Source organism: Camelus ferus, chromosome 14 (assembly GCF_009834535.1).
Source record: "Camelus ferus isolate YT-003-E chromosome 14, BCGSAC_Cfer_1.0, whole genome shotgun sequence".
NCBI lineage: Eukaryota > Metazoa > Chordata > Mammalia > Artiodactyla > Camelidae > Camelus > Camelus ferus.
The window spans coordinates 40,406,691-40,429,900 of record NC_045709.1 but is presented as its reverse complement, the minus strand read 5'-3'; the positions used below and the strand labels follow the sequence as shown (position 1 = coordinate 40,429,900).

The 23,210-nt window shown below is 38.8% G+C and overlaps 1 long non-coding RNA gene across 3 annotated transcripts in view; it reads right to left on the bottom strand.

Annotated features, from left to right (window-relative positions):
* The window catches only part of LOC106730574, a 290,488-nt gene that overhangs the window by 108,164 nt on the left and 159,114 nt on the right, over positions 1 to 23,210 (bottom strand). For 2 of the 3 annotated variants that reach the window (XR_001367033.2, XR_004325909.1), the window contains exon 1: positions 23,114 to 23,210. The exons of the other annotated variant lie outside the window; for it this stretch is intronic. This is a non-coding gene — a long non-coding RNA (uncharacterized LOC106730574). The remainder of the gene's footprint in view (positions 1 to 23,113) is intronic. 3 annotated transcript variants of the gene reach the window in all.

The following is a 23,210-nucleotide window of genomic DNA, read 5'->3' as shown; positions in this document are numbered from 1 at the left end:
ACTCAGTAGTCCACCTGTAGTTACGTTCATGTGGAAATGCTTACCAGAGGGGCATGTCTGTATATGTGAGTTTGGGGATCAAAGGACACATCTTGGCTGAGACATTAATTTGGAAATCATTTGCACAATATGGTATTTAAAGGAATGAAAATGTATGAGATCAATCCAGAGAGAGGAGAGACAAAGGTAGATGGGCGACTCAAGTACCACCAGCAATCAGAAATCTCATGAGTATTCCTCTAAGTTACCCTCTTTCTGCCCTTGGCCGACCTCCCAGACCTTCCCAACTAGGGTCAGCTATGGGCAACAGGCCACAGTATTCATAGAATCTTCCAGGGGAAAAAGGAGGCGCACTGCTAACCAACTGGGGGCATATGTTGCTGGAAAATAATACCAGGTATTAATAATTTGAAGTTTCTGTCTTAGCACCCCCAACATAGCTTTCGATTAAGAAACTAGCACGTGATCTAAGTCCGAAGCCTAGTATGCAACCTGGGCACAAGGAAACTTTTCCTCTGTGTAAACATTCAAGTTATATGCTAATCCTATAAAAGCCTTAAGATTCCTGGCTGCAGTCAATTAAAATTACTAATGAAATGTAGATCTTTTGTGCCCCAAGTCAGACTCTCTCCTCTACTCCCTCGCTGGGCATGGTTTTCCTTCCTTGATCAATATCAAATCTCAGGAATGGAATCAAAGTTAATTCTGACATAGGCAAAAGTGACTGATGACTTTGAAAATTAAACCTTTCCCTGTTGAAACTTTTCTTTTCAACAAAAATTTGGAAAATTATGGTGGCACTGAAAACATTAAAGGCAGGAAATAAATTCTTCACTGGTGGGATTTCAGGCGGTTGCATTCAGGAGAGCTCACAGAAGACAGGAGGCAGAAGGGGTTTTTTTTTGCTACTACTGGTAATATTAGCATATTCAATAAAATACCCATTTAGGAAGCAGAAAATACAGATTTAGCTAAAATGCGTATCTTAGATATCATATCCCCTTCCTTGATTACAAAGCATTGGTACCCTGACCCAGTTGAGTTCTGGATAAAAATTAAAATGAGGCGTCAAGCTTTCTCCCAACAGAATTTTTTTTCCACAAAGAATTGAAAAGTATGTCTCTCACAGAGTAAAAATAATAGTAACAACGATGTTTAAAGTTTGTTTTGCATTTATGTATTTATTTCTCTCACACTGAAAAGGATGAGATTACTTTTTAAAATGCTTTCGTCACCCTTCCCCTTAGGAGAAACAAAGGCATCACACACTAGAAAGCACTAGATGTAAAAGTGGAGCAGAGGCCCTGTTATTTGAAACACAGTTCAAGGCAACACAGACAATAAAGCCATTGGCTGGGGTAAAATTTAACTGACCCTTTCAAGGTTGAATGAGCTCTTCAATCAAAATGCTTCACTGTCAGTAGAGGAAGTGCTCTGTATTGAACTGATTTACTAGTGAAACTGACTCAAACAGCTCTCACTAGGGAAATACAAGCTTAAACAAAAACAACAATAAAAACCTACCACCATTGTGGTAAGTAGACTTGTTGAGCTGAATTTCTCTACTTTAAAGGGCACCACACATGAGAGGTTTTTTTATATATATATAAGTAAAACAAGTCATGTGCACAAAAATTTTCTTCAGGAATAATGTTATTCCTTACTCCTGTTGTGTTAAGTTTACTCAGTCATTGTAAACTCTTCACAAGACTTTAGATGTCTCGTGCATGATGTTTAAACAAAAGGGTCTATTTTTTGGACAAAAAAGGATATTTATAGTTTGCTCTAATGCATTTATTATCAATGTCCCTGACCTGCCCAGGGCTGAATCCACAAGTAAATGCTCCCCAGCAGTAAATGAGTCGTAGTGAATATGACGTTAGCTCGTACTTCCTGGGAAATGGAAAACATTTTCTGTGGAAGTTGAGGCTCTGATCTTCATCCTAGTGAAGTATCTGTCAGGGACTCTATTCTGTTTTGCAAGCTCTTGACCATGTTAGCCACAATCACAGCAGCTGCACAGGACTGTCAAGTTGCTGGACACCTTCAAATCGGTGGGAGGTTTGAAATGACTCAACAAGGTGAGACCATGTCTTCTTAGTTTCAAAATGGAGGACAACAAAAATGATTACTGTACTTCTGCTGATTGAGGCTGGGAGCAAATCTGATTGGTGCACAAATCCCTCGCAAAGAAATGTTAATAGGCGGAGGGTATAGCTCAGTGGTAGAGCACACGCCTAGCATGCGCGAGGTCCTGGGTTCAATCCCCAGCATCTCCACTACAAAAAGTAATTACAAAAAAAAAAAAAAAAGACAGAAATGTTAATAGAAGCCATAATTCTGACACCTCCTCAAATCGTGGGAAGTGAGTCAGAGGCCACACAACAAAGCCAGCACCATTATTAATTTCACACTTGAGTAGAACCACACAGTTAAGCATTCACCGCATGAGTTCAAACCACAGCACACAACTGGATTCAGTGACAACCAAAAACGAAAGTTGAATTTAAAAAAAAAAAAAAAAAAGATGAAAACTACAGAATACAAGGCTTTCTATCATAAAAAGTCACTTTTACTAAAATATGTATTTATTGGATTTGCTCATAATTCACATCTGTAATATGAACTAAATGAGGCCAAAGCTTATACTATTTGAATGAGTTAGAGTTAAAAGTAATTTTCCAGATAGTTCTATAAATGACTATTCCTTTTGCCTGGAATCTGAATTAGGGTAAAAGTATTATCCTCTCTTTATTTTTCTAACCCTAGTTGTCAGTTATTTTTACATTTTGCTCAGTTCTTCACTTGGATAATGCAGATCTCTCCCAGTTACCAAATTTTCTTAAGTAATTTTATATTCTTGAGAAAAGCTATATAAAATACTGAATGCACAAACCAGAAGATCACCTAAAACAGTGGCCTGCACTATGAATAAGTATAAATACATCCACTGGTTGAACTGTTAACTTGAATGGACACTACCAGTTTGGAGTGATACGGCTTAGAAAAATGTGTAGTCAAAGGAAGAAAATGAGAAATTACCCAGAAAAAAATTTGCTTGCCAAATGATGGAAAACTGATGTTTTTCAGAGTAATATCTAAGCAGTTTTAATGTTAAGAGCTTCACCTGACTTTTAGTTGTTACCAACATAAAACTTAACAATTCACACACACACATTCCTGAATTTATCTTTTGTTCCTGCCTTTGTTAAGCCCTGCATCTGTTTCAAACCCATCAATGAGCTCTTTTGGTGGAGTGAATTTAGACATGAGTAATGGACTCATGTTCACTTAGCATTTTACATTCTTTGTACAAGGAAACATATATTCTAGTCTAGATCAACATCCTCTTTCCTAAGCTAATACCTACAGCTGTGCCCCATCCATCAGACGAGTGGATGTTAACACAGATGTTAGCAACCAAAAAACTGTAAAGTGAAAACACTGGTTAAAAAAAAGTTGCATGTCCCTCAAAGCTAATTACTGACTTCAGTATTTTTTAAAGCTGATTCCAAGTGAAACTGTTTCCCAAGTTATAATTGGAACCATGATAATTCAAGTCCACACACTGATTTGCTGAAAGCAAAGGTCAAAAGCATTTGGCTTAAAATTCTCAGTATCAACTTCAATCTATGTGTATAAACACGGTCTCAGGGTATACAAGTTGTCTCCATGAGAAAAATCACATTTTAGTTGGAAAGTATTTTCAAGATGTTAAGCAATAAATAGGGCAGCTTATGCAGCAGGCAAGGATAGCCACAAAGGAAAGTGTAATGGCTTCAGAGCTAGATAAAGTAAAAGTATTCGGTGGACCAGTAGTTTCTGACATAACTTTTTGGAACAGATTTACCTATGGATCCAATGCCTCCTTGCTTTATGTTGCAAAAAGCTGACTAGCCCACACCCAGTCTCATCTCAGATGAACATTTTTAAGATTTATGAGTGTATTTTGAGATTTTATGATTGCCATTTGATTTATGATTTGTGTAGTAAATTTTCTAATAATATGCCCCGTGCAGGCACTCAAAAGCAAAGGACATATTATCTTCCAATCATTTTCCATCAAAATACAGAAAGTGATGAAGGTGGCATTTAAATAATGCTACATTTATACCTTTTCCCTGACCCACCTCTCCTTTTTACTCCCCATATCTCCCCTCTACCCATGGTGATGTAGTGTAGCCCATCCTAAAGGCATATTATGCTTTTACTTCAGCTGCTGCTGCAACATCTTTGATCTAAGTGACCACTGTGTTTATGTCCCATGTATTTTCATGAGAAATCATTGATGCTATTTTTTCCCTAAAGGGATCCAGGAGGTCAAAGTTTTAAGGGAGGTTATCGTCCAACTTGACAGTATTTACAATTAGAAAGGTTTAAAAATTTTTACAAGGGCTCTTTCTATTCTCATGTCAGAGGCATAGTTTCTAAGTTCATGGAGAAGGCATTATCCAGAACAAAGAGTCTTGAAGAGACAGCACTGGTGAATTCTCTTCCACATACATTTGTTCCATTCTTTTGGTGGGAAAGTCATAGAACCACCACACTGATCTTGTTTACAAAACAGGAAGCCTCAAATGCTTTTCTAATAGTAGAAAGATCTTTGAAGACTTGGCCAAAGAGTTTTAAAACCATGAGAGATATTCAACATTTAATCATATATTATTCTACTTGCAAAGTTGTATGGCCCCAAACAGGTAAAATAAATATGAAGTTAATGCAGATCTTGAAAATTCTGAAGGTCTTTTTAACTTGCAAAGGAAGCCATTTAAATACTAAGAGCCCCCCCAAAATGCAAAGTCCAATCAAATAATATAGCGTCATGGATGAGAACTTCAAATTTCCATGAGTAGCCATAGAAAATAGACTTCTGGGGCTACAGAGCTATGGCTCTAAATATGAGGGACTAGAAATAGGGCGTATGATGTCCCATCACTGTCACGAAAGAGAGTCCAGTGAATATTCCGTCAGATGTCTCCAGTCATCGTGCAATTATAACCAACTGAGTAAGATGTCCCCCAAATTGCTTGGGATGATAAAATTATTTATCAAATAAGAGTCTTTAAACCCAGGGAGGGTATAAAATTAAGTAGAGAAAGGCCTAAGAGAATCAAGCATGTGGTGTTAATATTTTTGTATTAGGATATCCGGGCTTCTAGTTTCTATAATTTGTGATGTTCCAGAGAATTTGTCCTATTAGAGGAACGATCTTGTGATTTCAATTTAACATGTGTTGCTGAATAACTCATTTCCCAACTTGTCTACATTAGGATTTCAACTCACTGGTTTAAAGTTGAAAGTGTAAGTGAAATACTAATGAAAAGTACTGGACATATAATGGAGCTTCCAAATAACCACTTTAATAAGTTTAATGAGTAAACGTACTACCTGAACATTTGAAAGTTGGTCAGTCAGAGAATCAAATTACTTAAAAAGTATATTTGACCACATTAAATGAGAATTTAGTTTAAAATATTTACTATCTTTAGGTTTTAAATAGCGCCAATTATTAATGATCTCCTTTAAGTATTAAATTCCTCTAGTTGTATAAGTTTATAAATTGATATATAAGCCTCACGAAGAACTACATTTTAAAATTTATAACTATAACAAAGTTAATATTAATTTTTAAATGAAAATTTTTGGATAATTATTTTGTGCGCACACACACAACCTTACAAGCATCTATAAAGTCATACTCATGACATAGATTTTTGGGATAAAGAATTTAGATTTGTTTCCCTTTCAAAGTACCTATTATGCTTGGACTACATAACAAAAATAATAGGATATGCATCAATTTTTTAATTTTCACAAAGTTTGGAAGTCAGTCACTAAACATAGCCAATATCAAAAATTTAATCATATAAACTTAAAATTAAATAAATTACATCAAAATCAAAGGCACTGAATACTTAAAACACATCACTTCCTAGTTAGTTTAATGCATTTTCCTATGTATGCTCTTGAGGTCTTTTACATTTGCTGACTATTTATAGCGGAAATACCCTATAATGGTATCCTACTGATTCCTCTTCCCAAATCTTCTGAGTGATGTCACATTGGTACCTTGAAAGTGGCCACAGTGGAAGTGTTTATACCATAGAAACCAGAAAATACAGCAGAACAGGTTGTTGCTTTTTTGGGTGGAGGGGAGGACAGATATGGCGGATGCAGCTGTTAAACATTTACCAGCATATCATTGTATATACGGCATAATATATTACTACAACATACACTATAAATATTTTTGTTATGTTCTTAAAGTACTGAGATTAATTTTTGGACAATGAGCATTCAAAATGTTCCTGCAGGTCATTTCTAAATATGCTCCCCCACTGTACTCAAGGAGAAAGAAGAGTGCTTTGGCAGGCTCGGTGAGAAATCAATAGAACACCCTCTGCCTTCTAGCCCAGACTTGACCCATTACATTTCATCCCATTAATCGTTAAAAATAACTGCCGGCATATATTTTCTGTCATTGGATGAGCGACCAAAAGACTTCATGTTCTATTTCATAGATTTATGTCACTTTTACAAATAGAATTGAAAAAATTCCCACAGGACACACCAAAATGGACATAATATGAACTGTGTCCCCTCCTCCAGCCTCATGCTCCTCTACCAGTCACTTTGGTTTCTTAGAAAGATACTTTATGTACCTGCTCCAGACTTTTACTGGGTGACCTCAAGTAATGGGTGGAGAATTGTGCCTACAAAATCCAAGCTGGTTTATATAAGAAAGAACAGAGCTACACTTCAGAGAAAATAAGGAAACAAGTGATCTGAACAGAGTGTCATAGTGTAGTAGGCTAGAGTTTTGAAAGACAGAAGGGAAAGAAATTTGAGAAATAACTGCCACTATGAGGGAGAGCAATATATAAAAAAGACTTTAAAAATGAATAGCAGTCATGAACATTTATTATTAATTATGTAACAGGTACTGTCTAAGTGGTTTACATCTATAAATTCAACTTAATCCACACAACAACACTATAAAATAGTAATATAATTTTAGCATCCTCCACTTTACACGTCAGAAAACTCTGGAACTTTGAAAATGAGTACTTTGCTAAAATCACCTTAAAAGTGGCAGAGTTGGAACATGCGTGGAACTAGAGATTGTCATTCTACGTGAAGTAAGCCAGAAAGAGAAAGAAAAATATGATTTCACTCATGTGGAATCTTAAAAAAAAAGAAAAAAAAGGGACAGTATGAACTCATCTACAAAACAGAAACAGACTCGCAGACATAGTAAACAATCTTATGGTTACCAGGGAAAGGGGGTGGGAAGGGATAAATTTGAGAGTTTGAGATTTGCAAATGTTAGCCACTATATGTAAAAATAGATTTTAAAAGTTTCTTCTGTATAGCACAGGGAACTTATATTCAGTATCTTGTAATAACCTTTTATGAAAAAGAATATAAAAATGAATATATGTATGTATATGCATGACTAGGACATTGTGCTGTACACCAGAAATTGACACTGTAACTGACTGTACTTCAATTTAAAAAATTTTTTTAATTTAAAAATTTAAAAATAAAAGTCATGAAGTTGGAATTCATACTCAGATAGCCTGGCTCTTAACTTAGCTTATTCATTTAACCATTAGACTGTAGATAGTTGACTTACAAAGTATGCTGTATAGCCATATCAAAACTATTTACAGAAGACATCAACAAAGACTTTACTTTCCAACAAAAGATTTCTGTTTCTTTTAAATCTGTTAGCACATTTGGATTGGCCTCAATGGATACAGTTTTATTCAGATTATACAAGCAAAATTAAAAGAATCTGAAAATGTCCTAGTCACTGTGACATTCAAGGAAAATTAAATATAAAACAATTGCGCTATTCAGTGTTCTTTAGCAAAAGCTAAAAATTTAACAAAATTTCTATTGCACTGCATTGTTTCAACTTGTAGGCATACAATTTTGCACATCAAAAACCTTCAAAATTAGTCTCAGACTCTTCTTTCTAATAGGAATTTAAGAGAAAAACTATGTAGGCTGGATAAGACTGAAGGAATATAAATTCAGTTTATTTTGCATTAGGTTAGAACTCATGAAAATACAGCCTAGCCTTTCTAGAAATATGCCATCATTGAGAAAAAACATCCACTTAAGCTGCTTGTGGCCAAAAGTCCAGTCTTTGACCTGTACTCAAAGGTTTATGTGCTGGAAATGCCAGAAATTAATGAAGTGGATACTCCATTTCAGCATTAGCAGCAGAGTACCAGGAAAAGGGCAGAGGGAAAGTAAGAGATGAACCTGGGCTCAGGAAAAAAGCAGAGCAGAACAAGCATAATCAGAGATTGGAATATCTGCCTTTTGCCCAGTCAATCCCTGACCCCCAAGTCCTTTCAGCCTTTGTCTATAAAGGAGAATGGTGTTTCATCAAATCTAAGATGTTATCAATTTTACGTTGCACCCTGGTTCACGTATAGCTAGTTTTTTTTTTAATCCACCAATTAAACTGATATAATGCTTTCTTATAACTAGAATTGTTGTTTTATAGCTGTTGAAAAAATATGCAAAACATTATTTATGCATATCATGCTTTTCATGTCGTACTCTTTTGCACTCATAAAAGGGAAAATAGAATAAAAATAAACTGGTAAAGGAATTCCAAAACTTCTTCACCACATCTTACTCTTTTGGATCACTTCCAACAAAGAGTCATAGGCACCTTTGTTTTCCCATAAAATAGCACCCTCTGTGCCATCCAGAAAGCTGGTAATGATCTTAAAATACGCCCTAATATTGTCTTCGGGGTCTTCTTCCAAGTTTCTGACACCCTGCAAGTTCTGGTCCTTTCTTGATCTTAACTGATGCTGACAATGGAGGGTTTCAGGTAACAATTAAGAGCTGCTTCTACGGACTGAATGTTTGTGTTCCCCCACCCAAAATTCATACACTGAAACATGATCCCTAGTGCGATGGTATTTGGAGGTAGGGGTCTTTGGGAGGTGACTAGGTCATAACGGTGGCACCCTCCCTCATGAGTACAGTTAATGCCTTTATAAAACAGGTCTGATAGCACCCTTGCCTCTTCCACCATGTGAAGACACAGTGAGGAGGTGGCCATCTGTGAATCAGGAACGGGTTCTTCACCAGACACCAAACCTACCCATGCCTTGATCTTGGACCTCCCAGCCTTCAGAACCGTGAAAAATAAGTTTTTACAAGCCACCCAGCATTTGGTATTTTTGTTATAGCAGCCTGAATGCACTAGGACTCCATCCTATTAAGGTCCTTAGATAGTTTATGATTGAGACATTGAAGGTTTCAGTTTTCCCATCATGCTGCCAGAAACAACAGCCAAGGTCGAGCACACTCAAGCAATAACACTTCATCTCTTCTACCTGATCAGAGTACATTTTAAGATTACATCAATTGTAAGATATACGCTGCTTTCAGGAAAGTTAAAACATGGAAAACATACAGCTTAGAATTTATGATATTAAGAGTTTGAGCTGTTCCTTGTTAACTTGGGCAAAACAACTTGAGTTTTCACATAATTCTTTGAGTAAAACAACTGCTGACCAGCTTAACCTATCTATCCGTGTGACTTTTTCTTTCATAAGCATACCTTCCTGCCCTCAAAATCCATTATTTTGGAGTCCCCTACATTCTTCTCCATTTTTGGATCTAAAGAGATTGTAATGTCTTCCAACTTTGCTTTCCTAATTTCTCCTCACTTGGGCAGAGTGCACTTTGTAAACTCCTTCTCTCAGAAAAGGATCCAGTGTATTTTATACCAAGCAGTAAAGCACACGGTAAAGCACTATCCAGTGTGAAGGTCAGGAGCACAACCTCTACAACCCACGTGCTTCTCTAAGACTGTGGGCAGATGTGTTTCAGAATTCTTAATTTTCTTTTAATTTTAAGACGATAATATCATACGTATACCATATCCAATGTAATCCAGTAGGGTCTGGAGTGGCACCCTGTAGTCAAATGTGTGAACATCTCTGCACTAAAATGTATGAATCATAATACTGAGAGGGATGAAGGCTAGACGTGGCCTCACTTAAATTCCAGCTGAATTTTGCCACCAAATGAGATCACATCAGATGAGTTTTGCCACCAAGTGAGTCACACAAATCTTTTAGTTTTCAAGCTAATAGAATTTCAAATTACAAATATGGGGTGGAAGACATATAATAAGTATAAAGATTCAAGTTTTTGCATAGTTTTTTTAATATGTGTATGTGTATATGCATTATATATATGTATATGAATAGTATCATCTTATCCTTCCACCAACTCTGAGAAGATTAAGTGACTTGTCCTACATTTCACATCTAAAGTGAAGTGGCACTAGGGTTGAAACCCAAATTCCTCAGAGCACAGACACGAGGCAATTAATGTAATCGCTCAATTTATATCAAAATGAATTTAACTTTCTTTCAAAGATTCAAATGCCATTCTGAAAAATATTACTATTCTATAGCACAATGAAAAAAATAATTGTTATTTGAGTCCTATGGATTTTAAAGAACATGTAGATAGAAGAATTTACTGTGTCTTTACATTGCAAAGATTATCTTCTCTGTGGAAACCCGAGTTGGGGCTTCCAGGTTATTTCCTGATATGCTTATAGAAGATATAAATAAATAAGAAAGCCATGTCATGAAAATAACTGGGTTTGCAAGGCTATTGTTTTAGTAAGGAGACCGAAACTCTGCCTTCCCCAATGTCCTTGACCGGAAAGAAGATATATTTTTAGTAAAAAATTAAAATGTTCTGATATAATACTTATAAGAATATTCACCCCATGTTATAGTGAAGTAAATCCAGATTATTTATCAAGACAAAATAATTTTCATGTAATTCGATTAAAATTATAAGAGAATATATTGCAACCAAACTGGGATGGACAAGCCTCCCTAACAGACCAACAGGGTGACCGAGATGAAGCCTTAAACTGTCCCCCGGGCTAGTTATGTGCCTGTTTAAAGGTTGTCCTGCTTCTTTAGCTAAATAACATTTTTTTCTGGCTTATTTTCTCATTTTTTTAGAAAGTGAAAGTTTCCTCAAAAATGACATTCACACACAAAAAATAGAATTTTTAAGTCAAAAAGTTGTCTCAGAGTTTTATTTTCAATTCTTCTTGCCAACACTTCTCCTTAATGCTGGCTATATTTAGTGAAACTTCCCTTCTAAGTGTGTAACGACCCTTTCAGCTGTAACTATCCCTGTTAATATTAACAGCTAAAGTTTGAGGTGTGATCGTAAATGACTTTTCACATGCCAAAAGTGTTTTATTTTTTGAAGTATCAAATCCTTCTTTAATTGCTGGCTTTACACAATGACTACAATCATCCCCAAAAGTAATTTTTAGAAAGCCATTTCAAAAAACATTATCTAAAGTAATTTTAAAATAAAGTGTTTTAAAATTATAAATACTCCAATAGGTGCTAAGTACTGAAGAATAGTTATTTGAAACATTTGAGTGTCTCTTCAGATTTCTTTAAGGAATCTTACAATAGTTTAAAAAAAAAGTGGTTTATTTCTTGAAATTAAGAAATTTATTTTCAAAAGAAAGAAATCTAAACAACCCATATGTAAGTCTCATGGCCACACAAAAATGTCTGCATCCATAGTCACAACAATAGAGAAAAAATTTGCATTTGAAAAATTTTCTAATGGATATGCTAATCATATTGCACAAAGGTGCCATCCTGACCTTCCAGCGTGTATTATTTGAGTGATTTTTCAGTGACTTAATTTGACTAGGTCTTTGTTTCTCTGTTTCTCAGTCTCCCCCAAGGCCACCACACATTGGAGGGAAAACTGCCTTCGTAAGAGGTGCAGCGTGACTGACACAGAACAGGGGGGTGACTCTTGAGTGCGCTTAGGCTGGATCCCTGCTTATTGACTCAAAGAGCGGGGGCTGGAATTTAACCCTCTCAACTAGACCTGGTCCTTTACCAACACATCAGCAAACAGGCGTGGAGCCTCAAATCCTCAAGTTCCCCCACAGAGAGGGTACTATTGACATTCCTTACTGCATGTAACCCTCCTCTAACCCTGCCTATTAGGTTCTGCTGTAGTTCTCATGTTACAGATAGAAGACACGGGGGCGCAAACAGCCAGTCAGGCTTGGGCAAGGCGCTGACTGAAAGCCTCTTTGGTTGCTGGTTATGCTACTGCATTTACTTCCTTCCCAAACACTGGAGAACTGGAAGATTTATAGACGAGAAAGGAGGGCCAGGGCAATCATTCTCATATGGTTTATGCATAAATTATGGAATATACATATATATATATAGAGAGAGAGAGATTGTACCAGTGATTTTGGTAGAAAATTCCAAGTTTAAGAACAAATGTAAAAAAAAATGTAAACATGAAACCTGAAAAACAGAAGGATTAATGCTATGATTGCTCATTCAGAGAAGAGGATTTTTTTATGGTGAGTTTTCATACATGAAATAATCCTTTCCCCACAAGTATCTAAATCAACCTTATTCACCTTAAAAGAAATTAATTGCCTTCCATTTCAATTTATATTTTCTTAAAGCTAGCCAGTTTTTTCCCTAATATTACAGACTCATGCTTCACAGACACTCTTAACTAAGAAATTTAAGTTAATGACAAAGAGGGGATGAAAGGATTAGAAGCTGAATCTGATCCTCAGATTGCCTGGATTCAAATCCACTGTACCTCACTTTTCTCTCCTGTAAAATGGAAGCTGTGAGGATAGAATGAAAAGATACAAATAAAGCACTTAAGACATCTGATAAACATTAAATTATAGCTCCTGAATCAAAATAACATGCAGAAGTGATTGTCTGAATGTCTTAGATAATAAAAAGGCTTCAATTGTCAAATATATGTATGTATGTATGTGTGTATATATATATATACACACACACACACACAAGACCTACATGGGATTACTGAATCAATTCTCTAGGGAATAAAGCACTGCTTGCCAGTTTCCCAAAATCTTCAAATAATAAGGCTTTCTTAAAGGTGAGTGATACTCTATAGGTCCAAATGCCCCATGTCTCTTAATCTTAAAACTACACTCCAGACCACTCATGAATTGCTTCATTTAGGCATTTGGAAGTGTCAAACCAGCATAACACCACCTGACAATGTCCCTAATGTTACGTCAGAAAAGATTTACTCGTAAATGGACAACAGAATCATGACAAGCACTTTCCTTTATCTGCATCATGAAGCCTGGCTGTTTTGAGAGTCTGAGAAGATTAATAGGCTTTATAGGTCAAGCATCTTGCTTCCAAAATTCCTGGATTTGTGCGGGTCAGATTAAGGATGATATGGTTGAACAATTAACGCCCAGGATTCCAAGAGCCAAACTGCACTGCCCCATGTAGCAGCCTCAAAGCAGCAACCAGCAATTAGCCCCTCGGAGCAAAGGGCCGTGTGACCGTTTACGACCCCTGGCTGTTACTGCCCGCGAGGGCCCACGTCTGCTGATGGCTGCGCCCATCAGGGAATGAAGACCTGGCGGATCACGCCCCCAGGACCTCTGCAACCTGGGTGCAGCTTTGCATTGTGGCCGTTGTTCGGCAGGTTTGGCTTCATGTGCAGCTAGACCTCTGTCGTACGATTAGGCAGACTTTCAGTTACAATTCAAATGTGGTGACGTCTGCATGTGTTCACTGCTGCGTGTGATTCACTCAAACCTGGGCAAAGTCGGGTCTGTTCTTAGAGATCAGTGATAAAGGAGTCGCTCGTGGTGCCTAAAAGCATTTCAGAGATCACAGGTATGGTAGTATAATATCTATACATACTAAGTATCTATGTAATATCTATCTACAAAATATCTATAAATATCTACGTAATACCATAACTATCAGGGCAGGGACTTTTCACTCATTTATCAACACTTAGAATAGGGCATAGACAAGTCCTCAGTAAGTATCTATTAACTGACAACATGAAGAAATGACTAAGGCAAGGCCTTGAAGTTGGTGACTTAGGCAAGAAAAAGGGACAGACTCAGGACATGGGTGGACAGGAAGAAAGAACTAGGTACCTATGAGGTTAGCATTACAACGTGGTACCAAAGGCATAGGATCGTCAGTATCCAGCTAACTCAACACACACTGACTTGTCACTGCTACGTGTGAATTCACTGTCTCCCACACTTCAGTCATTTTTTACCTTCCTCACAGTTTGCCATATTTAGGCAGCATCTATACATTCAATTTCCCTTTCAATGAACCTTAAATGGACTCATGTCTAAAATGTGCCCTGCTCTACACACTGTCACCTGTCACATCCTGGGCTTCATGCTCTGATCAGTGCTTCTCAAGCTGCGACACGTGCATGTCACCTGGGGATGAAGCTAAGGCGAAGATGCCAATGCAGCAGGTCTGGGATGGGGCCGTTCCTGCCTTTCTCACAAGCTCCCAGCTCAGGCTAAGAACCACGCTTTGACTATCAAGAATCAATACATGTATTTTTTCCTAACACATAAATACTTTACTAGAAATATTTTAAACTTTACCCTTATGTTATGTAAAATCATCTCACACTCCCCACCAGTGGTAAATCTAATGATATAAATACTGACATTCTGCTGGAATTGGGGAAAAAAAAAAGTTTTAAATGTCCCTTCTTTCCACAAACTCACTGTCAAGAAGGAAGCTATTTAAGGAAGAAACCAAGATAATACGTACCATGGGCTATTCCGGAGCTCTGTACTAAAGGCTGAGAAATCTCTGCGAAGCTGGGGAAAGCCTTGGGAGAAGCGTGTCTCTGAGCGTGACAGGGGGTGCAGAGAACCTTCTCAGGGAGCCCGGAACGCAGGCTGTCTCTGGCCTGTCCCTGCGTTTGTGTTCGAACAGAGGAACTGGCCAAAGGCTGCAAGGGCCCTCCACCCGTCCCACCAAGTCGCCCATCCCGGGGCCTGCACCAGCCTGCAGGAGGGCCCTCTTCATGGGCTTGTCCATCCCCAGGTGAGCGAAGGATGAGTCTGGGGGAATTCATCCGCTAGAAGAGGCCCCTTTTTCTAACACATCTTCCTGGAGGGGCATCTTGATTCTCATGTGCACAGACACCACAGAGCTGCTTATTCAGAGCCACACACTGCGCATGATGGGCCTCATTTCTTGCCAAGGAGGGTTCAAATTCCTTCCCTTTTCCCAAGTTTCTCTCCCATTGTTATAAAGAGGATGGACTGTTGGGGCGGCAGGGAGCTCAGATCCTGGCTCTCTGCAGTATTCTTCCTATTTACCCTCTGCTACAGATAAAACAGTGCCCTCCCCCCCAAAGATGTCTACACTCTAACCCCAGAACCTATGAATATGTGTTACATGACCAAGGGGAGTCACGGCTGCAGATACAGTCAGTGGTGCTAACTGCTTGACCTGAAAACAGACAGTATCTTGGAATATCCAGGTGAGTCCCATGGGGGCTCACAAGATTCCTTAAAAGTGGGAGAGGGAGGCAGGAGAGGAGGTCAGAGGGATGTGATGTGAAAAGGACTGGACACGGCTTCCCTGGAGGAAGGGGCCACCAGCGAAGGGCCACAGGCAGCCTGTAGAAGCTGGGGGAGGGGAGGCAGTGGAATCCCCCACACCGAGAGCTGCCAGGAGGAACGGAGCCCTGCGATCCGTGCAGCCCGGTGAGACCCAGGTTAGACTCCTGACCTCTAGAGCTGAAAAATAAGACATGTGTGTCGTTTTAAGCCACTAAGTCTGCAGTCATTTGTAACAGCAGCAAAAGGAAGCCAACGCACTTTCTCTCTGGTCCCGGAGACCCCCTTGTTTTGCCTCTTCTTGTTTCCAGGAGGCTCCTCTTTCCTGCTTCCACATCTCTCACTGTTCCTTCACAATCTTTAGCCTGTCTTGAGAATCTCTGAAAACTGTTTCTTCCCCAGGTTATGCAACTAGTTCTCCTCTTGCTCTGCAGGAATCCCAGATTTGCTGAACGTGACCCAGACTCCTCGTGCAGTTATGTCTCCACTGGCCTGCGTGGTGTTTTTTCACAAGCCAGATTGAAACACACATAGGTGAGCTCTGTGCCCTCTAGTTTGCCTGGAATTCACCCTACTCCATACCATATTCCACCCAGCCCTCTTCCCTGGCCTACGTTATTTGCTTTGTCCTTTAAGGTTTGGAGTCAAAGACTCCTCTCCTAAAACATAGATGGGTAATGAGATGCTAAGATGTTGCATTAAAAAGAATTCTTGGGTCAAATAGATTTAGGAAATGCCAAGATAGATAAAGGCAGGTTGTTATACGTCAGATGTTGACAGCCTTGATTATTCTAATCACCATCTATAAATGTACAGGCTACAGCCATATACAGCAGGGAGCTGCAGATCCCATCTCCCAGCTGAGGTCCCCATGGAACCTTAGCCGGTGGAGCATCTTACAGGTAGCCACACTGAGATATGCTGGTTCAACACATTCTCTTCATCTGTTCTCATTACTACCACCATCACCCCATCTTAATGATTTCCCCTAGTTGCAAATGTAATCAATCACTTATAGAGCATGTACTACATGTCATGTACTGTTCTAAGCACTTTCACACGTATAAGCTGATTCATGACCCTGAATGATAGCAGGCACTGTTCTTATTCCTATTTTATAGGTAAAGAAACTAAGACCTAGGGAAGTTGCCACGTGCTCAGTGTCACACAACTAGAAAGTTACAAAGCTGGCGTTTGAACCCACCCTGTTCCAAAGTCCTACATCCAGCACTCACCCTGCTCTTCAGCTGGAGGTGTGGGTCCCCTATAAGAAAACTTTCCACCAGAAGGAGCTGAAAATAGAACAAGCCATCTCAGATGAGATTAAATTCACTGCCTCAGGAGCTATTCAAGAAAAAGTTGGAGGGCTTCTTACAAGGGAATTTTATGAGAGGCATTAGTATTGAAGACATGTAATCTAACCATAGGATCTTTCAAAGTATGAGATTCTAAAAGGATGAGAGAATCTATGCTGGCTGGAAAGGCAACGCGAGCAAAGGTAAGGAATGTTGTTTGAGGCCAGACCAGCCTGGCTGTTATGAAAAATTCACGGCAAATGGTTGCCAAGTAATGCTGCAAAGATTGACTGGAATCGGATTGTAGGAGGCCTTGAATGTCAGCATAACACGGATTTGATCTCAGTCCTTTAACTGATGGGGAGCCCTGAAAAGTACTGTATCAGGAAAATGATAAAATTATATACATACACACATAGTGAGTGATACAAAGGAAATTAATCAGACAATAGTCTTGATCCCCCGGGTGAGGATTCTGCCTCTTTTGCATCGTCTCTTCCTCCCCTTACCACTAGGTGGCACCAGAACTCAAAATCAGGCTTCCTGAAGAGGTTGTTCTAAGCCTTTTTTGCAGGATGACTTTGTATAAAGATACCTGATGTGATGTGAACATATAAAAATATTTGTATTGCCAATTCTTAATTTGCCTCTTCCTTCACCCTGGGGTACTTTTCCAGTAGTTGGCAATTTTCAGCTTAACTGACTGTAACGTTCTGAAGAAGAACTTCTGGGGACTGTGCCAGTTTCGAGTACCGGTGTAGACCGGTGAAGTAATGCACCCTGCAGAAACTGCTAACAGCCAGCTGGAAGCTGATACGGGGAAATTATTCGACTCTTAATGCAATAAGGGGGAACTCTTTCAATTCACGAGACAGGGGGGGATTTTCAGGTGGCCGGCTGAATTACCTCCTAGACACAGAATTCTAGTTAGAGCATGGAAGTGGGGAAAGCCTGAGCTAACTAATTACCTGATTCTTCAGGAAAGGAATCTCAGAGCCCAGCACATTGTCCTTCCTTTCTGAATGCCTTTTCTCAGCACAAACAAGTTTACAGGGAAGAGGGCTCCTCCCATACATATTTCTTAGTTGAAGCTTTTTTTCTTAAGTGCCACAGTTCTGTCTTTTCAGAAGATGACAGGGAGGTAGGCTATCAATTTGTTGGAAAGTTAGTGTGCTCGAAAATCTACATAAAAAGCAATCAATTCTGGTCACATGTAAATATGTGTATAGTGGCAAAAGTACCCATCAATTGAGATTCCTATTTTAGACATCTAAGACTAGTTTGCATGGTCCAAAGAACCAAAAGGCAAATGGCATGTCACCCACATCACAGGTAAGTGAGCACATGGAATTTTTCCCTAAATCCTTCAAACTGAAATTTGAGCAGGAAATGCAAAATTAGTGACCATGTCACAAAGGAGGTATTGTTTAAAGATAAACAGGCCTTTGTCTAAACACCATAGTCTCAATTTTTCCAACTCTAAAGTAAAAGGAAAAAAAAAAAAAGATGTATGTACTCTACTTGATTTCATTTACTTGAAATTTTTATGTTTTAGTTTTTCTAAACCTGCCTCTTCTAAAATGGGCAGTAGAAGAGAGGCTAAAACAGATGATAGACTTATGGACTTGGATAAATAATTAATGGCCTGGAGTAATTAGCTGGAAGATGTTTAATCATTCATCTGTCTGAGTCATCACAAGCATTTGCGCCTACCCACGAAATACCGCACTAATTATGAGTGTACACATTTGGTCAAAATGGAAATTAATACATGATGAGAATCAGCACTTTGAAAAATTAAAATATGAAAACAAGTCTGTCTGGTCTCCTCTTTGTTTGTTAAAGATAAATGAAATTTTGCTTTTCTTTATTTTATCTAATAAGAAAAAAGTTGTAGAAATTCCATCTGTATGTATAAGCTAGAAGTCAAACTTTTTAGTTAGGGAGGCAAAATAGTTGGCTAGTCTTCTAGTTTTGCCTTTCTTTAGGAACTTTTTCCAGGGGGAAAAAAAAAAGCCAAACCCCAAACACCTCATTATTAAAGTATTTGGTGAACAATTAGGGTTCTTTCAGAGGACTTAAGGGAAAAAATGTCCTTTAACATAATGCTGTTTTGCAATTTATGGCTGTGTTCTTCAATGTAGTGTTTTCCAATACAATTTTATTACAGGCTCTAAATTATACTTTCACAGGAAAGGTCTGCCTTTAAACTTTTAGGTCAGAATTGTTCAGATCTTTTCACACTGAATCAATCAGGTTTAAAGCTGGCAAAATCCTTGGCAGCCTTGTAAATCTTTCAAAAGATGTTATCCAATTACCCTTCATGGGCCACAGGATTCTACAGCGTGACTATTTCCTTCTCTACGAGGAATTAAGTGCTCATGAGAGGTTAGAAACCAATGGAGTTGAAAAGTAAGGTTTTGCATTTTCCCTCCAGTTTACATGGTTTAGACAGCTACAGCCACTAATAAACAGATCGTGAGATCTGCCGCACACATTCTGACCTAAACGGTGGCCTTGGCATCACTGAAATTTGACTTGTTACAAATTAGCACCAAAAAAAAAGAAAGAAAGAAAGAAAAAGAAAAAACACATTATAATACCAGAATAGTTCCTATTACAAAACCTAACTGGGACCTGAGTTTAGCATAAAGAAATATCCCAAATAGAAAGCACGAGAGATCACTATTGCTCTTTGTTATTTTCTCAAGAAAAACAATTTTTTAGATACATTCAATAAACACACTTGGGATTAGAAAAGAAAACAAAGAAGATAAATGCACTTCCTTGGCTTGGGTTTTGATCTTCTAAAAAATGTGCTTATTTTCCATTTAAGAAAAAAACACATATTCATCTCTGTTAGTTCTTCGTCCGCTAGCTTGCCAATGTGGAATACTAATAGAAGGCTAAGGAGACATTCAATTTATATAAAAGCTTATTTCATGCCACTTGGTTTCAAGGGAAAAAATAATCATGGGCAGAATCATTTTGAAATAATTTTTCAAGGAAATACGTGAACCTGCCTGTACATGCCCGCACAGAAGTTAGGAGAGCACTGCCCTCTTTTGTGATGTAAAAAGCCGAGTTGGGGTCATGGGACCGCAGTTACACCTCTGACCTCAAGGCCCCTGGAGTCATTCACTTGTCATGACCTCTGACCTCTGGCAAATCACAACCCCGACTGTCTGTTTCGCTTGATTTTTACTACCTATAACAAAAGGCCTCTCCCCCTCTGGAATACATAAGCAGAAGTCACATAAATGTTTAAAAATAGTTTGTCAGCCAACAATCTGGTAAAGAGCAAAGTGTCAAAAACCAAAACAAAAAAAGTGACCAAGCTAGAAGGAAAATGTCTTACATTTAAAGTGTCCCCCAGGGGAGTAGATTGATTTCAGGGACTACACTGTGAACAGCTGGCCTCATGTTCCCTCTTTTAAAATCTTTGTTTCCTTTGATTTTAAAATGTGATGTAGCAAGAGGTAGGAAGGTGGACGCTGTTATAAATGGTGCTTCTGATTCTTCCCAGGCCGGTCATTAAAAATCACAGACATCACCCCTGCAGCTGAGTGTTCACCAACACTTCCTTTTAACCACTATCTAAATTGCTTCCATCACCAAAGAAATGCAATTCCCCTTATCAGGATTGTGAGTGAAAGGTGAGTATGTGTAAACACTGGGAGTAAAATGTAGAACTCTGGGGCCAATTCAAGGACAACAGCGGAACGCAGGCAGTTCATAGTTTTAAAAATTCGTACCTCTGCCCTCTGGATTGAATACTCAGGTACTTAGTAAATACACTTCTAAGTCCCAAATATTACTCAGTCTTTATGATCTCAAGTGCTAAGTATCTAAGTGACACCACTGATTGGTAACTACCAAGTGATTTGAGTTTTCACCAGTTTTCCTTTCTAATACTCTAGTTTGTTTGCTTTTTTATTTGAAGCAAATAATGGGGGAAGAGAAGCTTAAAGATACAGATTAACAGAAGTGTCGAGAAGGCTCAACACAGCAAAGAATGATGTATATTTTCTCATCAAATGGAATCTCCTGAATTTTAATACTCTAGGATTTGTCTACTTAAGGAATATTTTTATGGTTACTTACTTCCCAGCCAGCATGGAGATTCTTATTTTTTTTTTCTTTTTGCATTAAGACAAGGGGATTTCGATATTAATTTGGGGGACAGTTTTATTTTTAGCTATTTTCACTGGCTGTATAGTGGAAATCCACCTTTTTTTTCTTTCCTGGATCTAAAGAAGTGCTTGCTACTTTGAAAATACAGTGAAATCTGGCACACTGATGAAGTGGGTTTAGGTAGGGAATCCACTTAGTTCAATGAGAATTTTGAAGGAAAATTCCAATAGCAATCAGGATCTTTTCCCCTGAGATCTCAGCTAAGGGTCTTGTGCTTTCAAATTAGAAATCTCAGAATTTAGTCTTCATTACCATTCCACTGGGTATTTATGACTTCCTGCAGAGTGAGCCTTCAATAAAACTTAATTAACCATATGGAAATTTGAAGGAATTTGTTGCATGCTTACCTGAAAATATTTTTAAGTCTAAAAGTTGAGTTAATAGAAAATAAATGGAACCTTTAATTTCACAGAAATCTGTGGCACGTCATTTCTGAATAAGATCACTCGATGATGGATGTTATCCATGCCTTAATTGTTTCCCCTACATTAAGCCATTTAAATAAAGCTGTCTCTCATTTTCTCCTTCTTCCTGAAAGACAGGGTATAGAATTTTATAGCTGTGATTTTAAAATAACAATACTATGAAAGACAGTCAACAAACAAATTTTACTTAGGGTTTTACAAGGCTAGTATTGACCGCAGTATTTCTTAAGACCCCTTTGATCTCAGTGTATATCTACTATGGACTTCCTCTAGAGCAAGACATTTTTCAAATGCAAAACATCAGTCTTACTGCTCTCCTCTCCCAATACCTCACCCCAACCCCCTACACCCAGGTCTGCTTAAAATATTTCTGTTACTATCCATTTAGACAGAGCAGGGCTTCTCAACATTGCTACTCTTGACAACATGGAGAGGACAATTTTTGTGGTGGAGGACTGACTTTTTCATTATAGATACAGACTGGTCTCTACCCCCAGATGCCAATATCACCTTCCACAAGTGGTGACAACCAAGAATGCCTCCAGATACTGCTCAAAGTCCCCAAACTGCCTCCAGTCAAGAACCACTGAGATAGAGATTAAATCCTTAAAAAGTATCCACATGGTGTTTTCTTACCGATCCTTACTGACCAAAATCTGTGTCAGGCAGTGTTCTCCAGAGAAAAGGAAGTATAATACAGAGAGAAAGAGATTTATTGTCAAGAATTGACTCACACAAATATGGAGGCTGACAAGTCCAAATCCACAGTGTGGACCAGCAGGCTGGAGACCCAGGAGAGCAGATGGTACAGTGGGTCCAGCCACACTCTCACCGGTGACGTCTAAATCTGTGTTGGCGAGGATGTCCCACTGTCACCCCGGTTACCTTCCTACATTGGGTACTGCCTCCCAGCCCCAGGGGATTCTCTGAGTTCTCCCTTATCCCCTCTTAGAGGCTGTGTATCTGCTACCAGTTAATTCTTTTGTATTAAATACTCCCTTTTCAAATTACTGGTGTAGATTCCTTCCTGGACCCTGTCCAGAACAGCGGCTCAATGAATAAGAAGTTTCAATACATATACACAAACACATGTACATAGCTGTATTTCAAGGATACTGAAATATCCCCTTCTAAGACAAAAAAAGAAATTGTAGCAAGCTGAGCTTTTTAAGGACATACTATAATGATAAGTATCCATGAAACAGAATTTTACTGCTGCATAGAGCCCCAGAGGTCACCCAAGCCCCTGATTTCCAGTTGAAGCATCTCGGTCACCAAGAGGTTAAGTGACTTCACTTACTGAGTGGCAGAGTGGATGCGAGACCCTAGGGGTCTGAAGAGGCAGCTCCTCCATGGACTGTCTCAGCCCCCACTCCCACCCCCACCCCCACCTGGGGACACTCTCCAGGACATTCACCAGATGACTCACTGGCTTCTTTATGAGGACCCCTGGGAGGGAGAAATTTCTCTCGAGTCTAAGTACCAGAAATAATTATGCTTCTTCTGAATGACTGCTCCAGATTTAGCTCACGGACAATGTAAATCAAGTGCTTGTTTCCCACTTAGGATGGTATCTAGAAAGCTCAGGGGCCCCACAGCGGCTCTCTCCTGGCAGGGGGCAGAATCTCATGACACCCACACCTTGTGCGCCCCCGCCCTCCTTTGGCTTAATCTCAGCTGTTTTGTAGCCTGCTTTCCCCTTTGCCTCGATGGCCTCACATATTAAGTACTGTTACCTTATTCCACTTCAGACACGTTAGAATATCCATTTCGGAATAAACTGGCTTGTAAACAAAATACCGAAGTACAAATCTTCAGTTTTCCTCATGCTCA